This window comes from Stomoxys calcitrans, chromosome 3, assembly GCF_963082655.1.
Source record: "Stomoxys calcitrans chromosome 3, idStoCalc2.1, whole genome shotgun sequence".
NCBI lineage: Eukaryota > Metazoa > Arthropoda > Insecta > Diptera > Muscidae > Stomoxys > Stomoxys calcitrans.
In genome coordinates this window covers 113754605-113767352 of record NC_081554.1, presented here as the reverse complement: position 1 = coordinate 113767352, position 12748 = coordinate 113754605, and the positions used below count along the sequence as shown (strand labels likewise).

Sequence of the window (12748 nt, the reverse complement as noted above, 5' to 3'; positions counted from 1 at the left end):
TGGACCATTCAAATTCCATGTTTAAAAAAATTTTCAAACTCACTAAATAGGGAAATGTGTTGCAATAGGAAAGATTTTTCCTAAATCCTATTAGCCAGCACAATTTTTTTAATGAGAGCAAGTTTTATACTAAAAGGGTGATTTCTTAAGAGCTATATGAAAGTTTCTCGAAAAAAATGCACATAAAATTCTGAAAATTGCATGAAATCTTTATTTGAACCGATAGTACGGTCCACATAATTTAAAATATGAAGATTTTTTCATGCAAATGTTGACCGTGACTGCGCCTTAAATGGTCCATCCACATCGTCAAATTTTGGCATACTCTTTTCAACATTTCGGCCGGTATCTCACGAATAAATGCTGCAATGTTATCTTCCAATGCATCAATTGAAGCGTGCTAGTCTGTATAGACATGAGCTTTAACATAGCCCCACAAAAATAGTATAAAGGCCTGACATCGCACGATCTAGGCAGGCAATTGAACGGTCGCGAACGTGAAATAAAATGTTCACCGAACTCGCCTCTCAAAAAGTTCATGGTTACGCATGCTGCGTGGCATGTGGCACCGTCTGGTTGAAACCAAATGTCATGTAAGTAAAGCTCTTGCATTTTGGACAAAAAAAAAGTTGGATACCATCTCACGATATCGCTCACCATACACTATTACGTTCCGATTCGTATCATCCGATTCGTATCATCACATTTTGAGGCTAAAATCAGTATTTTGTAGTCAGAAAACTGCAGAAAAATGTTGCTGTTTTAGCAAAAAAAAAAATACTGCTGTCTTATTTTGAGTAGATTTTCTACTGCCACAGCAAACATTTTTGCTGTTTTTACAAACAAATTTCTATGAGAGTGCTTGATTTTGAGAATATTTGAAAATATTTTTCATTTTGAAAATTATCATTTTTGAGGAGGACATAAATTATTTATTTATAAATTTTTAAAATTTATATATTTATAAAGTTAACGAAAATTAATCAAATAAAATTTAAAAAGCAAATAAATTCGACAACGAAAGAAAAAAAGTTTACAACTGCAATAACGTTGAAATCTTTCTGTACTTCATTCAGTTCTACCACCTTTTCCAGTTTTATCTTCAATAAATTAGGAAAACTTTAGAACTTTTAAGACACAATGCAAATTAAAAGCATATACGGCAATAGTTGGATGCAATTGTTGCCGGACATCTTTTCCATCAAAAACGGATTTTCGATCGACTTTAATAAAGTTCGAAGGTGAATTTAGCGACATCATTCAAGAAGAAGGTAGACAGCTCTTCTTAAAAATTGGCCAACATTTTTTTTCTTTTGTACTATTTAACAATTACAGTTGGTTAATGTTTTCAGTTTGTTTGGGTAAAATTTTACGGAAATAAAAGTCATTTAAAACCAATTGACCGACACAAACAATAACCCGATGAAAACATAAAACTAGTTTGAAAGCATATTAAAATGAGCGCAAAGAAAAATTTCATCAAAATCCTAAAGCTGATTCACCTAAACTTTCAGTGTAGAACTAAAATATCTACAATACAAGCAGAATTTGAAAGATTAGGATCGGCCTATAAATAGTGCGTTGGCAAGCAGTACAAAATTTAGCTCTGATTTTATGGCCAAATGTCCAAATCACCGCCGATGGGTCAATTCCTACACCCATAATATTCAATAAAAAAATGTCAGATATCACAGTAAACGAATAATTTGACAATTTTTTGATTTTTTAAAAATAAAATCCTAGCTTCGTCCCCGACATTGGGCTATATAAAGATATCCCTTTCAGATTGTAATTAAATAAATATATTTTCATTCTTTTCGTATTTTTTTTTATTTAGAGAACACTTAGTTATATTAGAAAAAGAAACATTATTGCAGAGTTATCATTTAAGAACAATTTCAGATCTCACAATTGATACAGCTTAGTCTGAAGGATATAAGTTATCTTTGAACTGAAAATCACGTATACAATCCTCATTAAATTCGGATTTATGTACATTTTTACCTGTTGATCTGAGCGGTAAAAAATTACCTACATATTTGTAGAGGAGGACATAGGCTTTCAGAAAAATGGCGTTGTTCGTCTATATCTTTAATAAAGGGTGTCAACGTTGACCATTTTCCCTTTCCCCAACCTTGAAAGGGCTATAACTTTTGATCTTCTTGACCGATTTGCATGATTAAGGACTCTGGAAGCATAGGTTCGTTGGAATATACTCTTGACATGCCAAGAAAATGTCGCTTGCCAATTTTTAGAGACGGGAATTTTTATCAGATTTAGGTCCCATACGAACGTAGCACAGATTTTTGATACTTTTGCTCTAGAACTCACATTTTTACTCAAAGAAAAAATATTCCAACCCATGGACGAATCGATCAATATTTTGATGAAGCTCCCATCGAAGGGTACATTTCAAAAAATAGGTTATTACACCGAGTTTAGTGAAGTCTAAATGGAAATATAGTACAAACAAACGAAAGGTATAGAAATTTCCCTTAAAATGGGATATATTTAGTAAGTAAGGCGGCCGGTTTTCATGTGTAGTGGTGACGGTAACAAAAAATTAGGAAAATTCGGATTTTTTGAAAAATGGAATTTTATATTGCCGGTTACATAAAATCGGATAGGATAGAGATATTTTCATGATTCTTTCTGTGTTTTGTAGAAGAAGTGATGCAGAAAAATGTCCTTTAAACATATGGGCAATAGGACGTGGTACTCAACAGTGAAAATAGCACTACTTGGAAATTGACTTTTGGCAGTATTTTGGCAGCCACGACCTCATTTATGGCTAGGATATGTCTCGCCAGGGTTTAAATTCTGGCGAGAACATTAGCAAACACTTTTTTTTGGCGGTGGTTATCCTTTCCTAATGCTGTCGACATTCTGAAGTACTTAGCCATGTAAAAACTTCTCCCCAAAGAGGTGTCGCATTGCGGCACGCCGTTCCGACTCGCCTATAAAAGAAGGCCCCATATATTAAAATTGGAGGCCACCGTAGCGCAGAGGTTAGCAAATCCGCCTATGACGCTGAACGCCTGGGTTCGAATCCTGGCGAGACAATTAAAAAAAAATTTTAGCGGTGGTTGCCCTCCTAATGCTGGTAACATTTGTGAGGTACTATGACATGTAAAACTTATCTCCAAAGAGGTGTCGCACTTCGGTATACCGTTCTTAACGGTATACGATATCATTGTACCGGGTCTTTTTTCAGGGACATTACAAAAGTAAATCGTTTGGGACAGTAAAGGACGGCATATTTTTTGTCGCTTTTTTGACATTTCATTTCAGTAAGGTTTGCCACTTCATGATGGAAAGATATAGGAGCCAACAACGAGTCGAATTATTAAAATTTACTACCAAAATTCGGAGTCAGTAGCCTCAGCGTTTTCATCTAAAATCATCTTTAGGGTGGAGACTAATTTCTGGCTGAATGGCTTCGTTAGTAAGCAAAATATGCGGATAAAATACGTACTCTATGAGTCATCATTGCACCCCCAAAAAATTACTGTTTGGTGCGGCATATGGGCAGGCGGCGTCACCGGGCCCCAATTGGATGATATGAACTTGGAAGAGATGTGGATCCAATAGGACGGCGAATTTCACAATCACTTTATTGGAGAACGTGCTATCTCACGAAATGGTCCAGTCAATTGGCCGCCTCGGTCATGCGATTTGACGCTGTTAAACTATTTACTGTGGGGCTATGTCAAGTCTATGGTCTATGCATGACATAATGACCAGGTAGTATACAGCAAGCAGCTGAGTAAAATTTTTTCTCGCATGGCGCACTTTCTGACAACGAATTTTGATTGTGTGTGTGTGCATTATAGTTCAGAACCATAGCATACAAAACAACTACCTAGTAGTCCAGGCCACTAGTTTCAAACCTAATTCAAATTCAAAAGTAATCAGGACTGTTCCACTTTTGTATACTTTCAGTGTAAACAACTGGTGAATTTAACATGGGTTTGCCATTCGAGTAACCAGTTCCGTAATTGATTTTTTTTTGACATTTGTCAATGTTTGAAAAAATATTGTATTTTCTACATGCTCTCGGTTTTTTTCTCTGCCACCCTCTCTACTTTAACAATTTTGCAAGTTTTGTCAGTATTCCGAGTAGGTTTGAACTCATCATCTTGGCAGTCTTCCACATATTATCTACCCTAACGATATCATTTTGAACGTGTGTTCAACATAAAAACAAACGAACGATTAGGACGGGAAGGCGGCAAAGTTACTCGTTACGTCGATGACATTGACGTAAACAGTACGTTCTCGCAAGGATGAAATAACGAGGAGTTAATAAGATTTGAATTATGCAAATATATATTAGGACTCAACTATACGTTTTGAACTTAAACATAATTTTTAAAAAAACAAATTTTAATAAGAAATACATTTTTATTTTACAAAATTAGTTTAAAGAAAATATAACAAAATCAGTAAGGAAAGACAAAAGTAGGGCGGTGCCCACTATATTATACGCTACACCAACCCTATAAGTGCCAATTGGGGGCTATATCTAATTCTGAATCAATTTTGATAGACCTCGGTGGAGATTGTCAGATGGGGTATAGTACCCGTATCAAATTTCGAGCAAATATGTAATAACTACGTAGTTGAAGTACCTACGGCTCTATAAGTGCAAATATGACAATCTATATACATATATGAAAGTTAAAAATCAATCTGAACCGCTTTATATAAAATTTAACAAAAATGTCTACAGTTTTCTCGTAACAATCAGTTAACAAAAGACAACATTATTGCAAATTACTCAAAATCGGACAAACATATACATATAAATCTAAACCGATTTCGATCAAACATTAAAGTTTGCATGTTGGATCTTATTCATTTTCTTAGTTTTGTGGTGGATTGGAGTAAATTGGATGGAGCAAACCCTTTGCCGCGAAATTGAATATCAGATTCATACTCTACTCCCAAAAACCACATTTGAGCTACATAATGCTATAGTCGGTATATATGTGTGGTTCAGGGGGAGATTATGAGATGAGGCGTCCCTGAAAAACTTGGCTATAAAACAGATATCAGATTTGAACCCCATTTTATCATTATCAACAAATGTGTCCAGTTTGAGGGGTATGTGGGGCGGCGACCCATGCAATTAGCCCTGAAAAAAATATCAGCATCGTGCTCTACTGTTTTTCCTTTTATTTGAGACGCAATTGCAATTGGATCAGGAGGTGTTTATGGGATAAGATTTTTTTTCTACTATCAAATACCTTTTATTTGAGCCCCTTAGGGGCCTTTGAAGGCAGTTTAGAGGACAGACTCTTAAGTAATATCAGCTAGAGCACGATTTTGTTTGAGCCCCATAATGTCCCCCCGACGCTAAGACCCAAAAGACAATTTATTTGAGTACTTTAATGTCGAGATCTACATTTCCGACTGAACGGCAGGACGTGACCCAGATACTTGAATTCTTATACCAACATTAGATTCGAACTCTACTCTCATAGACCTTTCCTTTAATTCCCATACTATCCCAATCGAACTACGTCTTATTGAAGCGTATTAGGTGGGTAGGCCTGTCCCAAATGTGTATATCAGATTCGTGGTCAACTCTCAAAGACCTTTTATTTATACCTATTTTGTGACGTTGGACATTCATGCAAAATTTGGGGATGGAGAGGCGTCGTAGACACCTTGGACCTAATTCTTATAAAAGATGTGTTCTCAACTTCCAAACACCTTTTATTTGATAACCATATTGTTCCAATCGGTAAATATGATATACATTTTAATATTAGCTTTTTACCATACTTTTAAATACCTTTTATTTGATATCCATATTGTCCCAATCGGTAAATAAGTCCTGCTGGTGTGTTTTGGGGGTGGGGAGGCCTCTCAGACACCAAGGAATACATTTTTATGTCATATTTGTACTCTACTTTTAAATACCTTTTATTTGATACCCATATTGCCCAAACCGGTGGGCTGGTTGGTGTTTTTGGGGAAAATCTATAATCTGTGAAAATTTCAAGAAAATCGATTCACCCGTTTTTGAGTATTCGGTACAGACAAACAACCTAACAAACAAAGCGCAACATTTTCATTTTTATAGACTAGCTGAACCAGGCCCGATCCGTTGCGCTTTCTTTTACTTTATATGAAACAAAATTGCCCTTTGAGTATTTATTATCGACAATTAAAGAGCTTTTAGTGAAATACCATGCTTAACTAACGGTATAACAATATAAATGTCTTTATCTGAATTCCATGCGATCTTTATTGCTCTATGAATTCGCTCGGGAGGTTACGGTTCATTTAAGTTTGGATGTTAGCTGTATTCCATTCTCAAAAGACTTTATTTGAGCCCGATATTCTCGTGGGGATTTTGGGACTAGGAAGGCCTCCACGGTGGTAGTTGGTCGGTTTAGGGGGTAGTGTGGTCCCCCAGAAACGTGGTTCCGAAAGTGGGTATGAATTTCGTGCTCTACTCCCAAATAGCTTCCATTTGAGCCCCATATTGCCATGATCGGTGAATATGTATGTCCAATTTAGAATGTGTTCAGGGATAAGGTGGTCCCCCAGACACTTAGCCCTGAAAGAATATCAGCTTCATGTTTTACTCTCAAAGACCATTTATTTAAACCCCATATTGCCATTGGTTAAAGGGGAGTTTATGGGATGAGGCGTCCCGCCAACATTTGGCGCCAAAATGGGTTATCAAATTCATATTCTAATCTCAAATACCTTTCATTTGAGCCACATGTTGCAATGATCGGTGAGTTTAAACTCTTTAAATACCTTTATTTAAACCCCATATTGCAATTGGCCTCAAAATTGGATATCAAGTTCGTTTTCTTATCTCTAATACCTTAAATTTATACCCCTTATTTCGCAAGTCAGCAAATATGTCCGGTTTGGCCCTAAAAACTATCAATATCGAGCTCCACTCTCTTGAAGACCCAAATTGTCATGGTGAGCAAATACGTCCTATTTGGGGGTTGTTTGGAGTTGGGACGTCCCCTAGACCGTTGGTCCCGAATGTTGATATCAGATTCGTGGTCTACTCCCAGATATCTTTCATTTGAACCCCATATTTCCATAGTCGGCAAACATGTCAGGTTTGGGGGCGTGTTTTGGAGGATGGGTCGGCCACATAGTGACATGGCCCTGAAAATATATATCAGATTCGTGTTACACTCCAAAATACTCCTTTTTTGAGCCCCATATTGTAATGGTCAGCAAGTACGTCCTATTTGGGTGGTGTTATGGGGGTGGTTATGGTGGCCCCATAGACATTTTTTTCGAATATTGATATCAGATTCTTACTTTACTCCCAAACACCTTCATTTGAGCCCCATATTGCTATGGTCGTAAATTTGTCCTTTTTGGGTGTTTTTGGGGAGGGGCGGCCCCCAAACACTTGGCCCCACATTTTGACATCAGATTTGTATTCTACTCGCAAAAACCCTTCATTTGAGCCCCATATTGCCTTGATCGGTAAATATGTCAGTTTTTGGGGTGTTTTGGGGGTTGCGGTGGTCCGGTCAGATACGTTTTCCAATCTTAAATACCTTTCATTTGAGTCCCATATTGTCGTGATTGGTCTATTTATATATTTGACAGATTTTGGGGATTGGGCTGCCCCCTAGGTATCCCATCCGAAATTTGTATATCAAATTTTTGTTTTTAGGTTACTATAAGAGAGCACACAATATTTCGCTTAAATCGCACCACCCATCTCCGAGATCTGGGGTTTCTGAAAATTATGGTATGGGGGAGGGTCCGGCCTCCCGTATTGTGGTTTTCATTATATTGAAATCAATATTAAAACTAATACCTCTTTGCATTTACAAGAAGTGCTGCATTCCAAGCAGGGATTTTGCGATTGCCAAGGCAAAGTGAGAAGCGAGGGCTGCTTTTCCATTAAAGCACTAGAAGCAAAAACCCTAATTCAAATTCTATAATTTTCTGTTCGTCCGCCTAACAGATTCTTTGGCATGCGCAGTGTGTGCTATTCTCCACATGGCGAAACACTTTCAGTTTCAATCCCCTATATAGACACTTGACCAAAAATAACTGCAGTAACAATCACACAAATGATAAGCGTACCTGCCACTTTTTATTGGCTTCTGCAATACCAAGTGTGTGGCATATTAGCACAATAAAATTTTAGTTGTTGTAATTTGAATTTCAAGTATTTTTGGGATACTTTCATGAATCCAAATCCACAAATATATGCACAGACACATATAAAACAATAACAAACACACATAAACAAGAGAGAGATTTTAGTATTAGTTTGGAATTTGGGTGCAATATAACAGTGGAGGCCCTTGCAGTTTTTTTGTTTGTGAAAGCTTCCGTGTGAATGAGACGCGGGAACTATGGGCAGCAACTAAGGGGCACTTTCTGGAAATTATGAAAGTTTTGCGATTCGTGAACAATTTGTCTGCAGGTTTACGTCTTCTTTTCAACTTCTTGTTTGTCGAAAAACACTTTTCACAACTTTCAGTAACGGAAAATGAACACCCCCACAAAATATCAGACACGCACAATCTCCTTGCCTCATCCACTCACGTAAGTATGCACTGCCGACTCGCATTTCCATTGTTATCTGTTTACATAACGCAGAGTCATTACGATTGTGATTGGCGGTGCGGTATACCCCGCTTGTTGTACTCACTCCTATACTTTTCTAATTTTTGCTATACTCAAATCGTATCACTCACACGCACAATTATGTAAATTAAGCTCACCCAAATCCACAAAATATTAAGATTTTATTTCAATGGTATTAAACGTCGCTGTATGTCGTGGCGAAGTCCATGCGGGTCGTTTGCAGCCAGAGGCAAATCCGTGTGGTTGACAACAATACAAATGACCCAACTGAGATTGGCCAAACAAAAACAAAATCACCACAAAAATATTTACGAAACACAAGGTACAAGCAGAAGTCATGACAAAAAGGGGAATAATACATTTTTTGTTCTCAGCGCTAAGGAAAGAGAATTGTAACAACTCACTGCGCATTTTGAAATCTGTGTTGCCACAAAAAACAATTGTTCACCACCTCAGGGAATAAAATGCAGAAAAGTTTAAAGTTAAACGGGGTTATGGGGCATGGAGGTATTTTCTTCGTGCGTTTCTTTTTATTCCTGCGAATTATTTGCCAAACCATTAAATTGAAATAGACCCCAGTTCGACATATACCCCATGTATATGTCGGACCCCACACAGGGTACTTTATATATTCTTGATCAATATAGCTTCTATGTGGAGCGATTTTGCAATTATTTGGGCTTAATCAAGTCGCATTTTTCATTCGATTTTGCTACAGTTCGGAGCTAATTCAAGAAGCCTAAACCTATGTCTTAAATTGGTCCATATCGAATATAGTCTTGACTCGATATCTCTGAAATTTTAATCAGGGTTTTGCTCATATAGAGATTATTTTTGTACTCGGCTAGAAGTCAAATTGGGATTAAGATGTAATACCACATTTCAGCGGGCAACAATTGTGGAGTCTAGATACGAAAGAAGACAAGCATACAAAAAAAGAAGCCAAGCATACAAAATAGCTTAATAATACAGTACTCGGCCTATAGAGTCAATTTGTCTATCCTACTAAAAGGGAAACATCGGCGGATGACGTTCGGCGTCATTGGCAGACATGCAAACCTCTGCGCTACGGTAGCCTTCCTAAAAAGCTATCGATATTGACGCAAACATTAAATCCATCAATCGTGTGATCTCTTTAATATCCTGTTGGAGAAGATAATACGAGATGCAGATGTGAATAGATATGGCACACTACTCACAAGAGAACACATGCTACTCGCCTATGCCGACGACATCGACATCAACTGCTGCCTTTGAAAGAATCGAAAGAGAGTCAGTGAAAATGGGTCTGGCTGTAAATGGAGATAAGACGAAATGGATGGTTTCATGGATGGAGAAAGTTGGGAACCACAACTTTGAGATAGTCAGCAACTTTATCTACCTCGCACCGCCGTAACCGAAACGAATGACACCCGTTTTGAGATAAGGCGAAGAATAATGCTGGCAAACAAATGCTACTTTACATTTACGAAGATTACACTATACAAGACACTGATACTACCCGTGCTGTTATATGGTTCTGAAACATGGGAACTTGTGAAAGCAGATGAAGCAGTGCTTGGAGCATTTGAGAGAAAGATTCTTCGTAAAATATATGGACCAGTTTGCGGTAATAGAGAATATAGGCGACGTATGAACGCCGAGCTGTATGACGACGATAGGCTCGGTCATGTTGTCAGAATGGATGAAGAAGCTCCAGCAAAGAAGTCTTTTGAAGGCAAACACGGCGGTACACGCAAACCGGGAAAACCAAAAACCCGATGGAAAGATCAAGTGGTGGGAGACACCTCGAAACATGGAGCCAGAGATTTTAGAATGAACACAGCAGATCGCGACGCTTGGAACGCTATTCTACGTTTGGCTAGTGAAGCAAATATTCTGTCATTGCCAATTAACGAAAGTAAGTAAGCAGTGTCATCGATAATTCCCCAGCTCTAATGGGATATCGTCGAAGAGGTAAAAATCGGAATCCTGCCTACATTATTCAATATCCTAATAGGTTATTGGCTGTTGATCTTAGCAAAGAGTTTTCGATGCTAAATTCATACCATACTCCTAAGCGCCTTCCATATTATTCCCATATAGTCCCGACCGGCCAATATATCCGCTCTGTAGGTTTTTAGGTAAGTGCGTTCTCTCCAGTTGCTTGACCAAAAACTCATTAAATCGATCCTTCCAACTCTTAAGTTACGAATTTTTAAATTTTCGTTCGGGAGAAATGCCTATTTTCACCGGAGCGTAAAATCCTATGTCTATAGTCTGGCAACCATGCATTTAGCTAGTGAACAGCTAAAGCAGCGACAACCAGCTGACCAAAATAAACAAAGGTTTCCTTTTTCTTTACCTCTCTGCAAGTCCAGTGATGTATCGAAAATGTATATCTGTGGACAGGTGGAAAAACAAACAAATGAAATCAATAACGTTGACACTGACATTAGGGTGATGACTATTTTACAACCTCTCTAATGACTATTTTACAACCCTCTGTATCATATATTGAGGAGTTTTTATTTAAGATAAAATCTAAAAAAAATCTAATTTAAAAGTGGTTCGTGCGTGAACTTTTTAATATTTTAATGGAATAAGATTTATTTTAGTGTTTAATAGATAAAAGTTTATTCATTTGCGCAACAAGAAATAATTTTTGTAAAAAAAATCCAAAAAAGTAATCACCCTGATCAACAAGCTCCTTAATTGACTTGCCGGATAGAAACGTAGTGTAGGCAAAGATGACTTTTATACAACTTAGTTCCCCTGTATCATATTTTGATGGGGTTTTATTTAAGGTTAGAGAAAATCTTAAACATAGGGCAATTCGAAAAAAACCTCACGCACAAAACGATTTAAAAATGTTCATAAAAATTTCACTTTAAAGCGGTTTCTGCTCGACTTTTTTCAATATTTAAAAGAAGTAAATTTTATTTTAGGCATTAAGTAAAAGTGCATTCATTCTTGCAACAGGAAATAATTTTCGAGAAAAAACTCAAAAAGTCAGCACCCTAATGTACACATGTATTGTATATTCAATAAGAAGCACAGAGTGAAAACGCTAAAAGCATGAACATCTAGCAGAACCACCTCTATTTACATATGATGTCAAAGAAGAACTTACCTTTGTGCTCTTCCGTAGCTGAGAGATGCTAAACCAGCCGTACACAACAAGACTCTGCTACCGACGTTTTTATTTTCTCTGTTCTCTTGATGCAGTTTTCTGATTCTGCGTGAAATGTCAAAAATGATTGAAATCCAGATTCTCTCTCGTACTTTTATTGACGTTACTCCTATTTCGGGGTTTTTCTTGTGCTTTTGTTGCGGTGTGCAGATTGCCTTTTCACGTTTGCGGTTTTTTTAATTCTTTTCTATTTGTTATATTTTCTACCGCATAATCATAAGCAAATTTTCCTTTTTCATCAGTATCTCCACTTTATAGAAATATTATTTTATGGATTTTTTATTTTATTTTTAGTAACAAGGGACATCCGTGCGGCCCCTGACCATCCTTGTCTATTTTACTCGCTTTACTTCTACACTTTGGACTACTTTCATAAATGAAAGAAAATGAAAACGAAAAACCGAAGAAAAAAAAGAAATGAGTAGAAATTCAATCTTGGTAAAATTAAATAAATACATGATTCCAGAAATAAATTGAAAAAAATTTTAAATTTTGAACGTCGCTAGAAGCCCCTAACATTTTCTGGCAGGGTCAGATGCCCAATAACCAAGTTTGAAGTGCAAATGTTCCAATAAGTTGATAACTGCCTAGAGACTTTACATTGTAATTAAAGTTTGGCATGGATGTCATCGATAGCTGTCCTTCTCTTAACGTAGACTCAATTTTTCAAAAGTCCAACGTTTTTAGCCGATACAGAAAGAAAGTCTGCGGAAAATGGAAAAGCCGTAACCTTTTTTTTGTTAAAATAGCAAACATTTGGTGCTGTTTTTATATGTTTAAAGTGTGTAAAGTGGAAATGGAGGCCATCATCGATTCAGACCATACTGGACCAATTCAGTCTATACTAGGCACGTAAGTGAGAGGTCATACAAACATTCAAAAACATAGCAAAATCGGATAAGAATTACGCCCTATAGAGAGAGGCTTTCAGTCTAATCGGATAATAATTGTGCTCTATAGAAGCTCAAGAAATCAAGA

The 12748-nt window shown here is 37.0% G+C and overlaps 1 protein-coding gene and 1 long non-coding RNA gene across 14 annotated transcripts in view; one reads left to right on the top strand and one right to left on the bottom strand.

Annotated features, from left to right (window-relative positions):
- LOC106081144 (solute carrier organic anion transporter family member 5A1) overlaps window positions 1–12748 on the bottom strand; it is a 147526-nt gene that overhangs the window by 114469 nt on the left and 20309 nt on the right. For 8 of the 13 annotated variants that reach the window (XM_013242904.2, XM_059365309.1, XM_013242908.2 and 5 more), the window contains one exon: window positions 11711–12134. The exons of 2 other annotated variants lie outside the window; for them this stretch is intronic. The gene's annotated coding sequence lies outside the window, so the exon portion shown is untranslated. Of the gene's footprint in view, window positions 1–8735; window positions 8842–11710; window positions 12138–12748 lie in introns of those variants that run through there. 3 more of the 13 variants (XM_059365310.1, XM_013242913.2, XM_013242916.2) reach the window with 2 other exon arrangements.
- Window positions 7965–12243, top strand: LOC106081145 (uncharacterized). Its single transcript, XR_001220321.2, has 2 exons — window positions 7965–8556; window positions 12065–12243. It is a non-coding gene; the product is annotated as an uncharacterized LOC106081145 (long non-coding RNA).